The sequence below is a fragment of the Plectrocnemia conspersa genome, unplaced genomic scaffold, assembly GCF_051122295.1.
Source record: "Plectrocnemia conspersa isolate PC_06_02 unplaced genomic scaffold, ASM5112229v1 ptg000001l, whole genome shotgun sequence".
In the NCBI taxonomy this organism is placed as follows: domain Eukaryota; kingdom Metazoa; phylum Arthropoda; class Insecta; order Trichoptera; family Polycentropodidae; genus Plectrocnemia; species Plectrocnemia conspersa.
Window position 1 is genome coordinate 7,817,420 of NW_028277165.1, and position 23,412 is coordinate 7,840,831.

The 23,412-nt window shown below is 31.7% G+C and overlaps 1 protein-coding gene across 8 annotated transcripts in view; it reads right to left on the bottom strand.

The window, feature by feature from the left end:
- Lpin (phosphatidate phosphatase LPIN) overlaps positions 1–23,412 on the bottom strand; it is a 41,480-nt gene that overhangs the window by 14,445 nt on the left and 3,623 nt on the right. For 4 of the 8 annotated variants that reach the window (XR_015811678.1, XR_015811676.1, XM_088200211.1 and 1 more), the window contains exon 1: positions 10,073–10,165. The exons of the other annotated variants lie outside the window; for them this stretch is intronic. The gene's annotated coding sequence lies outside the window, so the exon portion shown is untranslated. Of the gene's footprint in view, positions 1–10,072; positions 10,166–23,412 lie in introns of those variants that run through there. 8 annotated transcript variants of the gene reach the window in all.

Below are 23,412 nucleotides of genomic sequence, written 5' to 3' on the forward strand. Positions count from 1 at the left end.
AGTCGCCTTGACCGTGCCCAAGTGCAATGTCATGGATGTACTTTGAAGAACTTTGATCCGATGCCAAAAATTTAATCACTAAACAGAATCGATTCAGTTTCTCTCAATTTCAGTACATAAGTGCCAACTTAAGATAAGAATCTTGAATATGGATTTGAAACGCTTGACTTGTGCAATCTAAATAAAATAAAAAAAGCAAAATTGCCAAGAAGGTATTTTTTTTAACAAAAAAACAACGCGTGGAAATCTAGGAAACATTCCAAGAAAAAGTTCGTACAATGCCAAAGTTGACGACCGACACTTTGCGATGAGTCTTTGGCTAAGTTTACATCAGCAAAAACATAATGTAAAAATAAATCCAAAGTCTAGATAGGTACATAAAAAAATTGCAGCCATTATTTAAAATTACAGAGAGACAAAGATGCGTTCGAAAACTATAGACAATAGCATTTTTTCAAAACACGATATGTGTATATGTATATATTTATATATAACACATTCTCTTTACAAAATGCCACATAACAAGTTAATGCAACCGGATTTCTCTGGATATTCTAAAAAAAACGTAGGCGAGAGGTAAAAAAAACAGGCAACCTGCCAAGAAATGTCATAGAGACAAATGTCACGGTAACTAATTTGTGAAAATTGAAACTACACTTATACACTATGCTTTACGAATTAAATATGGACGAGTTTAGCGATAAAAATCAATGACTATCAGAGGGTCACAAAAAAAGATCAGTGTTTTAAAAAGCAAACGATAGAAGCATAAATATCGTTCGGTTATCAATTCAGTTTCACATCTCTTTTTCAATAGATATTATTCTGATAAAAATTTGTGACACATTTAATAATGTGAATCACTATACTCATAATGATGTGTATAGTTATTCACATTATTAAAAATTGTATTTTACAATTTACATAACAGTAGTAAATGCACAGGATTCGCAGCAATATGCTTCGTGTGAGAATCATTTCGGTCCAGCTGCGTAAAAAAAGAAATGCGTTAAAACGGATACCGGGGATCAGTGACTATCTATAGCTGGTGGTGTGTTTTAAAGATTCACTCCCCCTCCCTTCCACAAAAAAGTAAATATATAATATTACTTTCGGGATTTGCTGCCGAGTAGCAAGACTTATTCAGTCAGTTAGGCGTCAAAGGAGCTGTTTGAAATGCAGCTTTATTGTACAAATATGAAGTATACAAGATTTTTTTTATAGTACATTTTCCGTTGAAACATGACAAGCGTTAGCCTAATACTAAACACAATCGACAACTACAAAGTAGTATGACACCAGTGTGAAATCAGTCTGTAAATCTATATTTTATATTAATTAAAAAATATGTTCACGGCTTACAATCAATATATGGCACTATGCATGATTTTTAATCTTCCATTGTAACGTGACAGGCGTAAGCCCAATACGTTACGACGGGATTAATCTGTATCAACTAGGTAAGTCAGACAAAATGAGTATCTACAAGTGAGAATTAAAGTCTGTACATCAGTGACTTTTATATAATCAATTAAAAAATATTATGTATTCACAATTACAGTTTTTTTTAATAATAGCACATTTTTATAAATAAAAAAATAGTCAGCTGCGGAGACCTATGTCTTACGGATTACTATATTGCGGTCTTAATCTTAATTATTAATTCGTAAGATTAGATAAATCTAGGAGAGGATCAATTGGAATTATAACCATATAATGATCATTAAATATGATCTTCCAAACATGATAGAAATTGTTTGTTGAAACATTTTTACAAAAGTTATTATGTATTCTGCAGTTAAAAAAAGGACAAGACTTTATAGTATTATATGTCTCATTGTAAATTTACATCTAGTGATAATTGCAATGCTTATAATAGCAACAATGAAAAAATCCATATATTCGATAAGCCGCTTAAATTCAGCGAGAAGTTAACGACCGAACAGCTCAGCCTTTATCATCAAAACACGACATATCCGCTGAATTATGCAACTGCGTACAATGCCTGTTTTTTATTTTTTCATTTCACCAACAGCTCACGCTAGTTTGCACACAATAAAAAGCGTTTCAAACTCGAATTTGTCAAGTCGAGTTTTATTCGCCGCGTGTGTCGCGCGACAATGACCATAATCAATGACCGACTTCCCGTCAGCCGATTTCTCTACTGACTTTACTTACAAGACATGCATGCGCCAGTCTAGACCGTGACACGCCGGCGTGACCGCCCGGAAAACCCGGAAAAATCGACCGAGGGGTTCCCTACGACCGTGACACAGCCAATGACAAAAGAGGACGGCGTCGGTCGCGACCCAGACGTTTATTTTTGTTAACGAGGACGTGCACTACTACGGTCAGTCACTTCAGCGTCAGTGGGATGATAATAATAATAATGCCCGGATTTTTGACATTGTGTGCGGTCACCATGGAAGCACGTGCGACAGGTGTAGAATTAAAAAAGCGGTCTTGGAGATAGCAGAAACGAGAGGGAAAGGCGAGCAAAATGAAATTATACGCTTACTAATCAATTTAAAATTTAAAATGTCAGATTATACTGATTTCACACATCAGATTTTAGAATCTTCCACTAGCAGTATAATATTTTATGTATGTTTTTTGTTTTGCAAAATGTACCCTCTTATCGTTATGGTATTTATAACAGCAATGTCAATAACAAATAATAGCCGACAAAAAATCAATGAATAAAAAAACTGTTATTGCTGAAATTCCAGAAATTACTCATATTTCAGATTTAATATTGTGCAGCTGTGGCATTTATTATTGACTGGTATTTATTTACTCTTTTAAAGCAATACGAATAATGTTTGATTATGTCTTAAGTATTATTATTTTAAAAAAACGTTTATTTCAATAATATAAATATTTTTACAAACATATGATTAATATATATAACCATTTTCATGTTTACAATTTGATAAAAAAAAATAAGAATATAAAATAAAACGTTAGTGGTTATAATATAATGAAGAACCTTTTACAATTTAAGCGAAAGAAAAAAAAACAATAAATCAAGTGATAATTTGAGTACATTTCACTGAAGATCTAAAATCAATAATATGTTGTATTCAGCCTCTAAAACAATATGTGCTTTGGCATTTTGTGTTTGTATTTAAACTTAAGGTTTTTTATCGTAGTCATCGGTACACGAGATTAGTGTGGTTTCGCGAAATATTATTATAATATTTTTTGATATGAAAATTACAATTGTTGGTATTTGAGGTCTAATGTGCATTATTTTAAGGGCCGCAATGGCGGCAAGCCGTTTAGAGCAAAGTTACAAAATATTTTTATTAAATTTAATTTTGTAGGCCATTGTATTTAACGTTTGTTTAATACAATTTAATACGTTACTGCTCTCTTCATTTAGGAAAGGTGGTGGCAGAGCTTGTCTACGTTTTATGAAAATAATTGCTTCTATTTTAATTCGATTGATTTTAATTTTCCACCTCTCAAGATATTCATTTAAGATTTTAAAGAACATAAGCACCAATCAATAAACGTGCTTTTGGGACGGAGCTCATTCGTTCAATTAATTTAAATCTTTTTGCCACAAGACAAGATAGCTCGATTTATATAAAAAAACTGCTAACGATAAAATATCTCGTTTTTTAGATATAAACAATAATATTTATGTAAATTCGGTAAACCTCATTGACATAATACATTGTGTTTACGATGAATCCTAAGTTATGATTTGTAAATTAAAACGATAAATTCCAAAAGTAAAAAAATTACAGTAATATACTATATACATATGTATGTACTTAACAATTACAACAAAAATATTATTTTGTATAAAATGCTATGCATTTTGTTGTAGCGATTTTTTAATTACTACATCATTTTTATTTTTTTCATAAATTATTTGTATATAATCATGTTTATTTTTTATTAAATCTTCCATTGTAAGGCGTCAGCCCAATGCGTTACAACGGGGTGTAAATCTATACAAACTGAGTAAATCAATCAGATATAATGAATAACTGCAAGTAAGTATTAAAACCATTGGAAATCGATGACATATATATTAATAATTATAAATTATTGTGTAATATAATGTATAACCAATAGATGTAACTGCAACTGGGCCGGTTTTAATAATAGCGCATTTTTGTAAAATAAAAATTCGAGTGCCGATGCCGGGGCTCGAGCCCGCAACCTCTGAGTTATTAGTCTGAGATATTATGGACTACGCTATTCCGTCCTTGAGATACAGATAAGCTGAGTTTTAATTTATGTGTTTAATTATGGAGTTTTGGGTTCTAGATTACAATAATAGATTAATATAGTGAATAAATTACATAAATGGAGTTGATATTAAATATAAATAGAGTGACAAAAAATATTATTTTGTAAAATATACAAAGGTATTTTTTTCTTTTTAATTACCACATGATTGATTTAACACGATACGTTTTTTTTGTATATTTATTTTTTTTTAGCAATTTTATTTCGACAAATTTCTGAAAAACTAGTATTATATACTGTATATTTTTTATCTTTCACTACTACTAATTATAAATTATTACGTGTATTACAATGTATAATCAATAGACGTAACTTTGCAGTTGAGGCCGTTTTTTAATAATAGCGAATTTTTATAAATACAAATTTGACTCGAACCCATGGCCTCTTTGTTACCAGTCTAGACCTTTCGGACTACGCTATTCCGACTTACGCTATTATGATTATGATACAGTAATTTTTTAGTGTTGTAATAATAGATTTTTAAAATAAACAAATCACAGCAATTTCTGTAAAAAGTATTAATTTTTTCTGTAGCGATTTTAACACAACTAAATTACTCGAATACATTCTTTGTATCCTAAAAATGTTTATTGCAAATTTTATTTCGTAAATTAAACGAAAACCTTATTTTTTTTAATTACTAGGCAATTTTTGCATTGTATGGTATATCAAAGATATAAGCCTGTGTTTTAGGCTCTAGATCAGGGGTGGCCATCCCAAATGATCTTGCGGGCCATTTATAATATTATATATCACCATATTAGATTTAGATACACTAGACATTTTTTTGGAGTGAAAAATTGTCTATAGTGTATTGGCGATTATAAAATAAATATATTTTGTAAAAGTGTGATGAATCTCGCGTGCCGGAAAAATGTTCAAGGCTTGCGGGTTGGCCACCCCAGCTCTAGATTGTAATAATAGATTTTTAAACAAATCGTAGCAATAGATAATTAATCACTATAGTAACAAAACATATTATTTGGTACAATATGTTCTTTGCATCTTGATACAAACTAATGAACGAAATCTTATTGAGTTATCTTAGCTTTGTGGCAAAAAATATTTACTAACACTAATACTTTGTTTTTTTTTATTTTTAAGTGTTATAAAGTTTGGTTGAAATCATTGGTTTCTCATTCATTCATCATATATAAGGTTGAAAACTGAAAACTCAGAGGCCACAGGTTCTGGCCCCTGCAGCAGACTTGAATTTGTATTTATAAAAATGCGCTATTATTAAAAACGGTCCCAGTAGCAAAGTTACATCTATTGTTTGCAAATTTATATTTTACTTATTTGTAACGCATTTGGCTAATGCCTGGCAAGTTACACCGGAATAATTAAAAAAACAGTTTAGGTTATGAGAACGCCCTTCCTTCCGCCAGATGCCAGGATAACGTATTCGAGTCACGGTCAGGCAGCGATAGTTTTAGTCGTCACCGAGGAATGAAGAAGGAACTGTGCACCACAAAGATACTAAAGAGGGCCGGCCTGAATGTAACTTTAATTAAATAAATTTAAAATCTGAATTGCTTGAATTGCGTCGCTTTCGGAAAACCACCACTCAATGGGATCCTCAAATCTAAATACGTTGCATAAACGATATTCGTCAAAATTCAATTGACTACGAATCTTGCTAACCACTTTCGGCCTTATCTAAATCCTTGTCGTCCTCATTTCGTCACGTCCAGGATAAGACCGAAGACAAACGAGCGTTTAATGCAAATTTGTCGAGTTCCTGTATCGATACAGTCCATTTTTTTGTATGATACACGTATTTTATGAGTAAATGAGTTGATATTTGATCTCAAACACTCATCATTAATGTCAAGTTTGCATATTTCTACAGTTCCAATCAAACAAACCGCAGAACATAGTATACAAAAAACAACTTCTTGATGAAAAATATAAAAAAGGTGAGTTGTCTAAACTGGTTATATAATGAATACCGTATTCAGGTGGACTTCGAATCCAACAAGGAAGAGTTCACAGATCATATTGTTTATAATGTAGCAATACAATATTTACAATAGCTCGAGTGCAATTTACAATGAATGGGTTCAATAAGTCTGCTGCCCAGAAATGCTAGTTATTTATGTAATACTTTCAAAACAAAGCGTTTAATTACCACAAAAGACATTGATTACGTTACGTGCAATGTCTAATTGGTAATTACATAAAAAAAACAACCTTCAAATAAGTATTACTATCAATAATTCAACCTCAATAATATATTAAAGTTTAGATATTAATACATATTATACACACAATAGTATTGATAAACAATAACAATCTAACTTAATTAGAATCCTATAACGTAAACGGCACGTATGCACGTGACCAGAATATCGTACACACGAACAATAAAATAACACAAGACCAAGACCGTGAATCAAGCACACACGTGTGTTAAGATTAAAAAATTAGCATGAGTCGATATCTGTGACTATAATCAATTTTTCTGACCTTGGATAAAATGAAAATGTGGAAGACGCTCGTAAAACTGTACGCAATAATGTAAAAGACAATTAGTTCTAGTCTACTGCCAATCATAATGAAACGAAACACAAAAGGAAGTAGTAGTAGAAAATATTCTTGGCAGTAAGAATTTTTTTACAAATTAGAAAAATAGTTGACGTCACCCATATTTAGTGGCCTCTGCGCAGGTTTACTTATTGGTTGTAAATACATTGTGCACATATCAGTAAATTTCATATGGACTTCATCTCGTCGATAGCTTTATCTTTTCTATTAATACTATACAAAAGCGTAATTAGATAAGATTTCGTTACGTAGGTACGCCAATCGCTTTTATCTTCGCTAATATATTAATTATAGATTGGTATGACCGAAATTTTCTGAGAATAAACAACGCGATTGGAATTTGCACTTAAGAAACGTGATGGGAAAAATTTATTATTAGCAAATAAATTTAGAAAAAATCAGTTATTAACAATAAGCATTTTCCATATACTACTTAGTAACTCTAATTACCCTGATCGACACGCTAACTATCGTGCGGTTATAAAACCATGTATAGTCAGAGATGAGAGATGAAAGTTCTTGATTGATACATAAAAATGAAAGTAAATTTTAGAGCTTAGCATATCTTATAAAATACGATGATAAATATATTTAATGATTGCCAGAACAACTGTTTTGTATTGTTATTGTAGAGCTAATGTTACAAAATGAAAGGCCCATGCGTTACAACAGTGCTAACACAATCACCAACTACTAAATAATGAGACACTACAATGAAATCAAAATCTGTAAATTAGTGACATATTTTATTAATTATAACCTATTTTACAACTCACAATCGATTGTATTAAAATTATTCATCGATTGAATGAGAAAAATCTAGGAAAACATAAATTAAAATTATATAATATTCACTAATTCAGATTTACAAGACTAAATATAAAAACACTAGGGTTTAAATGGGATACAACCAGTTTATAATGAAAATATTATCTTAAAAACACACCGTAACTTCAACAAAAATATGAGAATAACTAAGCCGTGCAGTGCAATTTAAAAATATATTCTGTGAGAAAATGCCTTTTTCTATAGATAATATACATGTTATTTATTATTTTTATTAAATCTTCATTGTAACCGTACAGGCGTAAGCCCAATGCGTTACAATGGGCAAATCTGTAGCAACTGAGAAAGTAAATCAGACATAATAAGTACCTACAAGTAAGTATTAAAAGTCTGGGAAACGGTGACATCTATATTATTAATTATAAATTATGATGTGCTATACAATGTATAATCAATAGATGTCACTGCAGCTGGGGCCAGCTTTTTTTTTAAATAATAACACTTTTTTATAAATAAAAATTCGAGTGCTGCTGCTGCAGGGGCTCGAACCCGCAACCTCAGAGTTACTAATCTGAATCGCTATTCCTTTCCTTCCGTCGTTATACTATTTGGAAACTAGATTTAGTTATTTATTACATCATTTTTGTTATTTGTCTAGTCAACTTTTTAATTAATCATCACGATATTCATCCGTGAGATTAGGAAAAACTTTCAATCGTTGCGTCGAAATTGATAGTCATAGATTTGTCACTTACATTTACTAAAAAAAAAACGATTATTCGTATCCGAAACATTTGCACTAATTTCACTACTAAAGCAGATTTAAAATCCACAAATTTCGCATTCCGTAGAATGAAACGATTTTGACTCAAATAATGATAAAATCTGTATTATACAAAAAGTCTAGTTCCACCCCGAATCATCATCATTGACATCACAAGAGTTTAACTCGATCTTTGATACGACTCGAAGACTTGGACGAGCACATAATAAATTCATTATTGCACAAATTGTACGGCCACATTTCAAACTGCACTGCAATTATAATAAGCATTAATTCTAATCTACTAGACACGATAAAATTAAAAAAAATATATTGTGGTTCAGGTGAAATTCAAAACCAGGTATATTAATTATGCTGATGCTTAATATTTTTTATATTTTCTGAAAACTTATTTTATTTATTAATTAGGACGCATTGCGGCAAATTTTTGAGTGTATTAAAAAAATATATTTGACTAGACAGCATATTTTTGCTGTTGAGATTTATTTGACTGTGCAGTGCGATCTTTTAATATTTTCAACAAAAAATTGTAAGCAAATAAATAATTGTTTTGTTTAATCAATTTACTGCTAATTCATCTGACAATATTTATTTTTCAGCACTAATTTCACCGCGCAGCGAAAAATCTATTGCATTACTGATTAACAATAAATATTAATGAAAAAAAACTAACAATCTAAAAAATTAGAAAAAAAAATATTCAACAAATTCATTTATTTTTGATCTAATGAAAAGTCAAATAAATTGGCTATAATTTTGTCAATCTTGAAAGCCAAGCCATGAATTCAAAACCTTATAATAAAAATCGAATAAACTGCGATAAACGAAATCTCAATATTGTAGTACAAAAAAATGTTCGTCCTCGTCTCCCGCTTTTAATCGATAAGCGTCGCGAAACAAAGATTCTTGTCTTCTTCCCGTTTAACAAAGTGCAACATTTGGCGGACCGCATGTAATACAAATGAAATCAAAAACAAGAAATTGCATAAACAAAACGTAAACACGAGATAGTACAGCGGTGTTTTGGGGTCATTTTGCGGTTATTCGTCTCTTGACCACAAAACGGTAGTCTAAACATAGATTAAAACAATATATTTACTTAACGAGCTGGTTCTTGTAAAGAAGATGTGTATGAATGAATCAAACTTTGATGAACATATGAAGCATATAATATCTAAGTCATAACTTAATGATTAATTTTAAATTATATAACTAGATAAGCTTCTTTGATGTTTTAATGAGTTTAAAATACTTCCGGATTCGAGTTGGCTTGCGATCAGTGATGCGCAAAAGTAAAAATTATTTTTAAATCCTTAAGCAAAATATTTATAATAAAACAGTAACTCAGTTGAGCCTTCAAGATTTTTTGTTAATGTATTGATATTGATGTTAGAGACTTGTTAGTAAAAGTACAAACTGTCATCATCAAGCTGAAAAGCTTGAAAAAATAAATCACATGTGAAACAAACAGCTGTTGGTAGAGGTGTATCGATTCGTATTTTTCCACTTTTCTTGGCAACCGATGGGGCAAAGTTCGGTGTGAATCAGCCGATTTTGCATGCATTCGCACTACGGGGAAATTCGCTCGCAATCCGATAAAAACCATTGGAAAACCAACAAGAAAAAGTACCGTATGCTACAAAACCATATTCCATAAAGTTTTCCTGTGATTCGGAAATTTTTACTAACCTCAATTCGCCGGTTGGTTGTCAACAAAGGTCTAGAAATAGGCAGAACTTAGCAGGGCGCACGACTAGCACTATTCACAGCCGGTAGGCGACTGGCGAAAAATACAACAGAGCGCTAAAGCAAACCAGTCCGATGACGCTTGGTATACGTATCGGACCACGTAACGACCGTCAGATAAGGCGACAGCATCACGAGGTCAAAACACCCGAGGAATCAGAGTACGTGGTGCTTCCAGATCTTCGCTGCTTAGAAAAAATAGACACAAGTTCCCAGAAATGTGACACATATATGTAGTATCTGGAAGACTTGGACTCTTACTATCACATTGACGATTATAGAATCTCAGAACTAGTGATCTAAATGCTTATTTTATTCGTATATATTGTATATGCACTGGAACGTTCTAGCGTTATACGATGTTTCAAAAGCGTCCCTTTCCTAAATACTTTGGGTCGCTGAGCGTAAAATAGATTCGATCCGTAAAACCGACCTTCCTCAACCCAACCCGCTTTGCTACTACAAAGATTCACTTCAAACGTAGTACGTATTTACAACGTCTAATACTATTAGCTTCCTATGCCAATTTGAATCGATTGCGTAGCTGTTTCTTCGATTAGAAAGAGAGCTTTTACTTTTTTTACAAATGAGGCAATCGATAAAAAAGTGTGTTCCCTGCATGCTTTACAACTACCGTGTTATCGTCATATTATTCACGATGACTACTTATAACTACCTAAGCCAATTTGATCTGATTGCGACAATGATTTGTGTGTTCTAATACGATCGATAAGGTAAGATAGCTACACGAATTTTGCGTCACACCTCACGCCACGTGCGTCATTGATGGATGGGTGTACATAAGTGTTTTCGGTTAGATAATTCCGACAAACTGTCATATGAGTGCGTTCAGCGTGGGGAGAGAGAGCACTTGTATGTTATCGTATACATCAGCAAATTACAGCGGTTGGCCTTCAGTAGAGCCAAACATAGTCCGACTTTGTAAACACTGCGCAACAACGACCTAAACGTCAATAATGATCGAAGAAAAACAAACTGGATTGTTTGATGCAGAACTGAAAGACGAATCAGAATGGATTCTAAAACAGGAAATATCCTTTGCATTGACAATAAATTTAATTTTTTTAAAGCGCTTTTATTAACAATTACTTGTTATTTTGAAGATGTAAGATTCTTAAATATGCATATATTTTATTATCTTATTTTTCGTTCCTTATTCGTGAATTCATGAATTAGGCAAATTATTTGCCGAATAGGTGAATTGGACAAGAATCGTTTTATATTTCATAACTAGAGCAAATGTCATTTGATTGTATAAAAATAAATCAATAATTAACCACAGTGATGTTCATATATTAGAATGGCAAAAAAAGTCTAAAACTATAAATATGACGACGTACAAATTTTATTAATAGGTTTTAATATGTTGGTCGATTTTTAAACTAATCTATTCATGGGGTGTTCACTGTTCTGTCCAACATGTCTAACAGTTACATGAAAAACTCGTTGTAGTTAATAATTATTTCATTTCATTAAATTACAATATATTTGCTAATCTCCCAACATCAGTTAAAAGACCACATTAACGACTATTTCTAATGGCAATATTATTCATACACTTCACAGGAACAAAAAATAGACCTTTCAATAAACGCGTCGAAAATTTCATCGCATGTTTTCATATCAGTGTTTTTTGGTGTTCCACTTTTATCTTTCATAGCATTGACAAACAAAACACGAATGAAATCATCATTTCGGAGCGACTAAGCGGCGAAAAACTAAGTCAAACTTGTATTTATGTATAATCTGAACAATAAGCACTGTGACAAAATACGTATATATTGTTAAACAAATAATTTTGTCATTATCGGATGATCGCCCATAAATGGCCACCCGTAACAGTACAGTAATTGGTCAAAAATATATGTCACTAACCGCTCACTCGCCAAAAGACATCAAAACTCAGCAGGTCAAACAATGAAAAACCTAATACCAGTCTCACCACTCACAACTGCATAACTACATGAACACCTATCACATGCTATAACCCTTTTTAAGACAACATGGACTCAACTTTATTCGACACTGACGTCTGAATTTTATTTGTATTTCGGAATATATTTTGTGCAATAAAACTGTTTATCAAACATAAATCACACAATACTGCACGTAATCCCAAAAATGTCTCACTGCGGTTTTTGCTGCTTTTAACCTTTGTGCTGTTTTGTTATTGTGTTGAACCCTCAAATTAGGAAGGAATACAAACTACCTCTTCGCTTTCGACTTGGAATAAAAGAAAACTAGGCGGCACTCGTACAGTTGCCGATTCAAACGAGACGACTGAGAAAGCAGCCGTATTTCATTTCAAGAGTTAAACCCGATCTTCGAGACGACTTAAATACTACGTGACGCAGTACTATATCATTCAACAAATTGCACGGCCAATTTTACACTGTCGCGATTTAAAAATAATTTATATAAAAATAACTGCCGTTTTTAAAAAATATTATCTTATCCTCAAACCAAAAAAAATCAGTATTTGAACATGGCTCGTGAAATAGTTTGTTCTATTATAAATAAATTTATTAAAGAGCGTATGAGAGATAAAGCAAAAATTGCGAACACATGTCTTGAAACAAAACTGAGCAGAGAGAAAGTGGGTCAGTTTTTTTGTAAGAACAACTGCGCAAGAACCTGACTGACAATTATCATTTATTTTATAAATTAGGTATTATTATCAACGACCCAAGGAACGCCTCCACAAAAATTTAATTCGACTTAATCTGTATTTAAAAAAATTAAAAAAATAAAACTCTCGCATAACACCACATGTTTTGATACGATTGACGTTGATATGCCACTACCTTATCAAAACAAACAAAAAGCAAGCGTATCAATGCGAATTACGTAAACGTAACATCACTGACCCAATTCTAAATTTACGCATATGCAAAAAGTGACTTTTGACACTGCGGCGTAGGTGAGAGCGAACAATAGTATTTGAAACCAATTTTTTCCGGTTCATTGGCGACGTAATCGTTCGATCGCCAATTTAAGATGATTTGGCAAAACGTGATCGATTATTGTTTTAATTATTAGCAATAAAAAAACAATAATAGTAAAAACATGTGCGGCAATTGTAAATTTTGTAAATATACAATAAAATAGTAATAAAAAAATCACCATATTGTTAATGCTGTTACCGCATCAGAATCAAACGTCAAACTAATACTTTTTATGCAAATTTGCAACAATAACACATACGGTACAAATGTGATGTGTACGCGAATTAAACAATCGAACATAACAATAAATAATAATTGTTGTTCGTCATAAATTTTATTTGTTTTGTTAACCGCAAATCCACAAATCGCACGTAATAAATATGGGTCAGATTAAAGTGAAATTGCGCACAAAAGAGAACCTCATATCAACAAAAGCTTTAACATTATTGTGACCGTTAACAGGAAAAGTAACACATGCAATTATAGTAATAAGCAAATTAAAATTGGAAACTCAATAAACGTTTTAAACTCTCTGCGCTCTATATATCTGCACGAGCATATATAATATATAAAAAAACAAATTAACCGTTTAACCCTTTGGTTATTGAAATAGAATATGTCGGCGCTACTTTGACAAGAATATTCGCATTCAATGTCATTATTAAAAAAATAATCCCACATATTTTTAATCAGCTTTAATTTAAAAAACCTTGTTTTTTTATTATGTATTGAGCATCAATGCGAGAAAAAAATTTAATATAAACAGAGAAGTAAAATATAATGGTTAAAACTCATTAAAGGGTGTCATTGCATATAGTTACTAAAAATAAAATATTATATTTCGTTATATATTAAAACACATCGAATGGCGGGCTTCCCAATGAATTTTTAAAAGCGAAATCATATCACACGGATATACACGTCCGCGGGGAAAGTGGTTCATATAAGTTTTAAAATGTCCGCAGGGAGTTTTCATATTTTACATAGTAAAGCTTAAAAGCTCTTGCAAGTAAAAGTTAAGCTCAGCATTGCAACATTTAAAAAAATCATTATAATAAGAATAAAATGTTCAATAAATAATGTTATACTTGAATTTTTCAATAAATTAAACTACTTCATTAAACTTTATTCGGTAATTGTTAAGCGCTCAAAAAACACAGGCTGTTACTCCCAAACTCCAACCTAATCTAACCTATTCGTTTAGGTTAGGTTTGGGTTTGTACAGCAAATGGACGTTTCACAACTGTCAAATTTGAGCGTGACGCCGTGCTAACTAACAAGTACGTTTTATTACTTTAAATCATTTTTATTCATCTTCTGTTGATTTTAATATGCTTATAATTTGAGCAACTTTTTTATCTATTAGTAGGACATGACTAACTGCAGTAGTTATTTATTATCATAGTGATTTTCAACACACATTTAAAGTTATTTTTAATCCTTGAAAACTGAAACAACATGCTGTAAACAATTTCTGATTGTATTTTATATTGATATTTTTTATATCTATTTGTAAAACCGTGTATTTATTAGATTTATATTTTCAAACATTATAATTGTCAGGACTAAAAGCGTTAGAGTAAACTTGTAATAAGCATATTAAAACTATTTTTTTTAGTTACCTGCAAAACAAGTTTAATTGTCACGCCGGTATTATACAAGCGCATGGGCTGATCGCCTATTAATGGGGATTTGGTCCACTTAAAAATATACCTTTCAAGTGGATCTAAACGAATATAGTTTACAAGTGGCAATATAGACGTTATGTAAACGGTTTTTATTAGATAAGTAACAGAAATTAACATTGTATGTTTCCACCACAAAGCATCGTAGTAGGAAAGAGCGAAACACTTCTCTCAACTCCAAAAGAGTATTGTATCGCAAACACAGTGTAGTCACGAAAATTTTCCATTTTCTACTACTTGGGACACAAGAAAGCTCAACCGAACTCAAACTAAGCAAAGCTACTGATTAAGACGACCCAAAAAAAAACAAAGTAGCAGTGACTTTCCACTCCGAAAGATAAGAGTTCAACCCGATCCTAGACACTATATGACGCAACACTAAAAAATGTTTTTTAAATGAATAATTAATAAGTTAATAAAATCTTATTTCAGTAAAATAAACGACGGCCGCAAGGTCTGCACATACTAATTTAAGATAAGATGTTGTTGTGAAAAAATATGTGTAAACAAAGATTATGTAATAGTCGTTTAAATTAATAAATTGTTCTTTCTTTGGTGACGAATAACGATTATAAATAAAAATTTACTATTTTTTACTAATCTGACATTTGATTTAACAAAAAAGTTAAGATCGATTAGCCTCATGTAAATCCATAAGCGCATTTGAAAGCTTAATTTATCATTTTTTAATAATGCCATAACACAGGCTGCTGAGAAAATTTTATAACAATTAATATATTTAATACGTGAATAACCTTTTCAGATTTATAAGATAATATAAAAAATAATTTAATAAAAAAAATATTTTGCAGAGCTACAAAACTTCTTTAGGTATTTTACTAATGCGTATCTGTGGGTTCGTCATAACCACGATAATTACAAGAATGAACGTGACAATAGTATAATATAAACAAAGACTATAACTGAACGAAGCACCACAATAGCCTTCGTAATGTCCAGAGAAAAAAAAACGATCATTTGGACATAAATAATAAGTAAACAATCGAAATATATTTATTTTCTGCATACCGGATACATAAATAATACACCATCGGGCGACAGAAAAAAGCACGGTTAACATTCAACCCTTTGCATTATTTGATTTTCGAAATGTTTATCAAGCACTTTCACTCTGTAAAGACGTGGACATATTTCGTTGGTCTAAGAAACGAGCGCAATTGGTTAAATAATCTTTGTATTATTATGATTCGTCGGAGAGCTTCCCAGCCTACGATACATAAGGCCGGTCTCAAGGGACGATCATACAGACATTTACACAGCGGTATACGAGAGACACCTAGACGATAAATTACGGTCACGTTCTACTACTATCCCGAGGATATAATTTCTTCGCCAGCTTCTCCACAAGCGCTCGGAGAAAAGCAATACTCTTCCACAATAATAATAATAATATTTTTTGTCAACCTGTCACTAGAGATAGCCGGAGTTAATAGAGATGTACCGATTTCTTATATAGTCTAGAGTTTAACCTATGATTTGCTAGATACTTTTCAAGGGATAAGACTTTTGTCAGAACTTTTTATTATCCAATCTGGCAAATATAACTATTGTATTATTGTTCCTTTTACGTTTAAATAGTCCACAAGTTCCAAATATAGCAACCAGAATCATAATCGAACGGCCATTCGAGACCTCACCGTACCGGTTGACCCAGACCTTGTGACGTCATGCGGACAGCTTTTCCGACTCTTTGGGAGCCGCTGCGATTATTTGTGGCGAGATGCGTAGCACGACGCAGCCATTGGCTAAATGTGGCGCGCGAGCCTCGCGCCACACCCCCTTCTCCACGTGTCTGGCGAGGAAAATCCGCCAAGTAGCAGTACTCAAACTGCGGCGCGCCAACAATAACCAAATTGCCTTGGGGCGAGGTCGCCGACAGTGAAAATCGATTAAATTATGCGTTAGAGACGCATACGAATGAGCATAATAACGCAGCCTTCGATCGAGGACTGAAAAGCGCTAATAGAAATGTAAATTTTCTGTAATAACAATCATTAGCGTGTAAATAAACTTTAGAATTCGCGGTTGTGTAAAGTATATATGACGCTTTATAAATTAGTCGATGTTGTGTATTAAGGAAATACAAGTTTGGGTTTATTTGTAAACTTTTAAACGGAGTAAATGTGAAAAAAACGTGGTGTAATTGCGACATATCTAAGAGGCAAATTTTGAAAAATCCTTTCATGATTTATATTTGATACTGTGTAACTCAAGTGGAGCAATAAACTAAGAAGAGTTTTGATTACAATACCTTATTAAACCCTCTTTCTACAACTGAAACATGGAAGTTGAGTTTTAAATCAATGACCTAAGATACGGACACAGTTTCATAGACGAGTCAATAACGCCATATTGATATTGCATAATACTTTCCCATTGATTTTAACAAAATATAGAAAGCCACATAAGCATTTTTAGGTAAACCATAATCAATTCCAGTTTTAGACAAGTCGCGTGTTTATATTACATAATAAATGGCTAAAATTTTGAAGGTCTTCTAATATTATATTTAATTGACCTTCGTGCAACAAAATTTGAAAATATTTCCTATTAACATTCATTATTTTCATATATAATACAATCATAGAAATGCAAAAATACATTATTGGGTAGACAACCTTGTCAATTTTAATTAAGAGGATTGTATCTATAAATAATAGACTTGGTTAAATATAAAGAGCAATTTGCCCCAATTTTACTTCTAAACGCAAACATTTTCAGCTGCGTAGCATATTTTATTAAACAGCTATTTTATTGAATATGATATATTGTTTAAAAACTGATGATTTTAACCGGTGAGACAGATACGGCCCGCGGGCCGTAGGTAGCGTTATGTTGTAAAAATACTCTTTTTAACCATTCTTTCTTGTATAAAGGATACATTATTTTTATAAGCTTTTATTAGTGTCTAGATGAATTTGTTTCTATATAGAAAATTTTGGTTAATTTATTTAATTATTGTACATCTTCCATTGCAACATGGGAAGTTTTACCTAATATGTTACAACGGGTTAAACACAATATTAGTAGTAATTAGTAAAACACATAAAATTAATGACATATATTTAATTAATTATAATATATTATAACTACTTATTTATTTGTTTATTTTTAAAGCTTCCGTCGTGACTTGATAGGCGTAATCCCAATACGTTACAACGGGGTAAATCTGTACCAACTGGGAAAATTCAGACATAATAAATACCTAAAAGGTAGTATTTACCACCAGACTGAAAGTCTGGGAATCAGTGACATATATATTATTAATTAGAAATTATTATATGTAATATAATTTATATACATACATAATAAGGACCCGAATTATCCTATATATCAATAAATGCTACCTCATTCTACTGTTTTAGACCTTTTATTATAATGTATTATCAAGTCTCAAAAATCAGAACTGAATTTAAAAATTGAATACCACCTGTCGGAAACGTATATTATATTTTATACCGGATGTTGCCAAAAATGTAAAATTATAGGGGAAAAAATTATTTCACAATTCTAGCAATAACTCTCCTTCAAAAACGTGACGCACTACTCGTATAATATAAATTTAATGTACATATACACGAAGCCAAGTGTAACAATAGCCATCTTGTATAGAAACTATAAAGTAAATTGTATATGCCGCAGTTTTAGGTTTTTAGATTTAATTTTTTTTAGCGGATATTGACATTTAAAGAAACATTTTTTATTACACTTTATGTTATAAATATTATGTAAAGAGTTCCAACGCATTCCGTCATTATCATATGATCGTCCAAAAATGACCACCCGTAAGTTATAAACTTTCATTAGAGGAATAGTTTACAGGTAGAGTTGGTTTAAATCAGCCTTCTCTCCTATTCATCTAATGAAACTTATATATAAAAGACAGTACACCCGCCTTTGAATCAACCTGATCTCTTTTTGGTTTTGAAAAAAAAACTACGAAGCAACAAATAAATAATATTTGTTGCTTCGTGTTGGTGTAAATAAATAATACACTAACGAACATAAACTTTTATATCAATGATCTTAAAGCATAATTAAGTAAAATATTAGACCGTAGAAAAAATGTTGTTTTAATGCCAGTGAAGATATGATAGTATTTAAGAAATCGTAAGTTCTAAAACCAATTCCTACCATTGAGTTGTACAGAAAATTACAAGAATATGCTCCTCACAAAGTCGTTTAAAAACAAAGTAGTCATCTGTCATTTTTTCCAAAATTTAGTTGATTATTTAGTAATAGGTGTACATATATAATACATAAAAAAAAACTTTTGCTTAGGTTGTATATTTATTACTGAGCAAAATTTTTTTTAAAAGTCAAGGTAAATGAGATACAAAACAAGATATTTTTTGCATTCCTTGATGCGCAAAACCAGTTTCTTATTGTTAGTTCCTGGTATTCTTAATATCAAAATACTATTATATTTTTAATATAAGTAAGAAAATTTAAAAAAAAATGGCAATTAGGCCGCTTGTAAATACAGTTATATGTGAATATGGCTCACAACAATAAACATTAGATATAAAGACGACACCCAGAATTGCACAATAGCCAAGGAGACTTTCAAAAGCTCGCAATTACCACCAATAGACATAAATTACCATAAAAAAATTATTAAACCATTTCCTTTAAAAGCTTCGAAAATTTCAGTAAACTCGCATCGAATAAGCATTGTTTGAATTATCCATTGTAATTATTGGACGGTCGCCCAACGTGCAACATTGAAACTAACTTTCACAAAGGTGGAGATTTTAGGGATTGAGTTAGACCATAATACAATTGGCTCTAAATTCGCCTTATCTTATATTTGTTCAAGCGACTTTGAATGATCATATGTACTACGTCACGTTACAATATCATTATAAACTGTTATCGTCTCTTCCGGCGTCTAACTGGCTGCAAAAGTCACACCACCCGGTCAGCAATCTCGCAAAATTGTTGTATTAATGATAATAAACTAAATATAAAATAATGAATTAAAAAAAATACAAAATGCCAAATTTTAAGAATGTTTCAGTAATTATAATTAATTATTTAATTAGAAATACAAAATCAGTGAAAAAAAATGTTTAATTACACATTTTACATTTTTGTTTTAACAATGTTTAGTATTACTTGATATTTTGAAGGTGTGAAATAAGTATAGCATACAACAAAGATGTGAGGAAAAAATTACAAGTTATTTACGACGCTATTAGTCACACTTTTTTTTAATTTATTTATTTTTAAAATAGTCAAATTTTGCGTTAAAATATAATAAGGTGCAGTGGTTCTGCAAATTTTAAAGAAGGCTTTATGCAATTATGCAATTTCATAGTTACTTCAAGACGATGTTTTTTAATTGCAACACGTCTTAATTAGCATAATATTATAAATAGGGGAGAATCATTTGTTCCGAGAGCATCATCAAATAACATTTTGTACCAAACTGTCAGTCAGAATACAGATAATATCGATCGCAGTTATCTCGTAAAAATTACAAATAATTTTGTCTTGTCTATCAAGTTCATCGATAAACTTGGAAGCTGGAGTTACTTAGAGTTTAATTAAAATACAGTACACCCTTAATAACACGGTAAATTGGAAATGTGCTATTTGGGTGCGTGTAATTAGGGGACTAAAAAATACCCATTCATTTTTTTGCAATACGTACGTACGAATCAGGCGCGTGTGGTGAGATTTCCTCCCTTTGGCTCGCTCAAACATAAAATTTCCCCAATTTACCGTGCTACTGTTCCTCTAATCCTCCTCGATACCTTTCGCGATAAACTTTGAACCTGGAAGAGTCGCCGAGTTTCGTGGAAGACTAATCGAAACATTCACAATCAGACTATACTAAATAGTGCATTTGGATTAGAAGAAACAGTAACATAATTTAAACTGCTATGAACTTTATTTAGACAATATCAAACTTTGAGGCCATCTTGTGTTTGGGAGGATATTGAGTTTCAAAATGTTCAATCTTGAAACGATTAATTGAAAAGTAACTATTTATTACTAAATCAAAACGTGCAAACCAAAACCTCGGTGGTTTTCCATCACGTTGCACCATCAGATACATCGGCTGGTGTATTATGGCAAAACGGTCAGGTTTCAACATCGGATCGAGTTTATGCTAGTACTGCAGAAAGTAGCCAACTAACAGCGGGTCAATAATTCGTTGCAAAGACCATTATTTTGAAAACAGGAGTGCCCAATGTGTGGCGAACACACATGACCCACGATACGAACGATTTTATTAACGGAGACACACCCGCCGCATTTTTTGCGAATCAACATTTTCGAAATTATGCTGAGCGAACACCTTGAGATGAAGGACGCTGGCGAGATGCTTGTAGTATTTTAATCCATTGATGATATGTATTTTATTTATTTCACATGTGCGTGTGGTTTGATTATATAATATTGTTTGGTTTGTACCCAGTAAGAATATTTATTAATTAATTTATTTACAGCAAATATATATACATTTATATAATTCCAATCTAAATGTTTGAGTTGAACGATAGTAATCTCAAAAATGGGAAAGAAGCATCGAATGATACAGATAGAGAGAATATTTGTATAATATAATACTTATGTAGTGGTTTGCTAGATGTAATCATGGCAACGTGTAAAATTTAAACTCGAACTAAGAAGACAGGCATAAGGACATCTGCGTACTTCAACATGTGGTGTAATTGCAACACATTTATAAAAAGATTATGATATTCATCTCCCATAAAAATAACTACATAAAAATGTGTAATTAACACATCATATACATATATATAAAAAAATCAAAGAAAGAATCGACCCATTTCGTACCATGCGGTCCGTCAAGACACTACAATATCGATTTTTACGTGAATCGCAGCTAGCTCGTAGAGATAATAATTATTTTATATTGTGTTAAATTAATATACCTCAAAACCCTATTCGAAATCTTTTGCGATAAACTTAAACCTCGAAGCTGAGAAGAGTCGGCAGTTTCAATCGAATCACAACCACAGATTCATTAACAACGCGAAAAATTACAAAATAAAACTGTAGGAATCAGTGGTATTCATAAAGAAAATGCAGTATTGTTCTATGTTTATTTAGAATATTATACAATATTACACAAATAAATTAGGTCAGACTTATTAAATATTTTATCTAAAGTTAAACAACAAATTTAATTATGTTATTGTCTCAGTTCATATATTCAATTCTGAACAATTTCAGCGACATTTTTTTTGTATACGTTTTAACTAGTATCTTAATAATTTAATATTAAAAATAAAAGTCAGCGACAGTTATCGCAGAAATTAAACTGCGCAAATTTCGTCACGAAAACAACCAGCTCTAGGTCATCAGTCGGTAATAAATCGCAATAATCGCAGCTACGCTTTAGCTATTTTAGCTTCCCGCTAACAGTTGCAAAAACAACAACACGTGATGATCGTTTGTTATCGCAGCTCTGAATTCCACGATGAAAATTGGAGGCGCAATCGAAAGATAAACACAAAAATCCAGATCAATACGTAATCTGATCTCATTAGATATTGTTATATATTATATTCTTGCTTTGTGAGATCATCGCCCTTCTTATCTTGATGCTGACTACTGATTAGCCCAATTGCATCAATTAGGGAATCTCATTTGTTTGGGAGCATTCAGTTAGATAACGTGAAACCAAACGGTAAATATTGATCTACACCCAGTAGCAGCTATTATAACATTATAACAAAATTCGCGTAATTACGCTATGATAAAAACAACCTTAAATTAAATATAACAAAATGTCAAATATATTCTAGTTAAAAGCACACAATTCAATGGTTTTCGATTTCTAGATAAATATATTTAAAAATCAGTATTAAATATTCAACCCTTTGGCTGCGGAAATCCGATACTTTGGGAAAAAATTCCGGATCCGGATGATATGTCATCCTTGAAAATAGAATCGGATATAATTTTAACGCGTTATATATTTGCTGTAATAAATCAAAATTTAAATTTCGTCAACCAAATAGTTGAAAATTAAGATGGTAAGAAACTATTACCATGTGGTTTTTTTTATAATTTATTAATTATATTGGAATAATCGTTTCATAATAAAAACTTTAACAACAATATAAAAATAGACCTTTATGCCTGTACTACACTCTCTGGAAGTTAGTCAAGGTTGGCCAAGGACGGAGAATATAGTGGGTTACTTCGGTCGAGTTCGATCTAAAATTTAAGTGAAGTAAAGTGGGGGTAATTCAGTCGACTTGGCCAGCTTCGAGCGCTTCCGAACATTGTCGACAAACGGACCGAAGTCAAAGAAACCGAAGTCGGAGCTGCTCTTTCGAGCGCGAGCGGTGAGATACTTCCCCTTTCGCTCTCTCGAGTGTTAAGTGACGAGAGTGAGAGAGATAATGATATGGTTTTTCGCAAACTGAGATAGAACGAGTAACTAGCGTAGGCGTACTATGGTCAACACGCATGTTGAGCGCTGCAACAGACTTTTTTAATATTTTAGGGCACCAAAAGGGATTAATTATATTTTTGATAGTATATTCTTCAAACAGATATCGTTATTATATTTTTTTTCATATAAAATTAAATAATTAAAAAATAATTAGTGGTACTTGATTTCGTT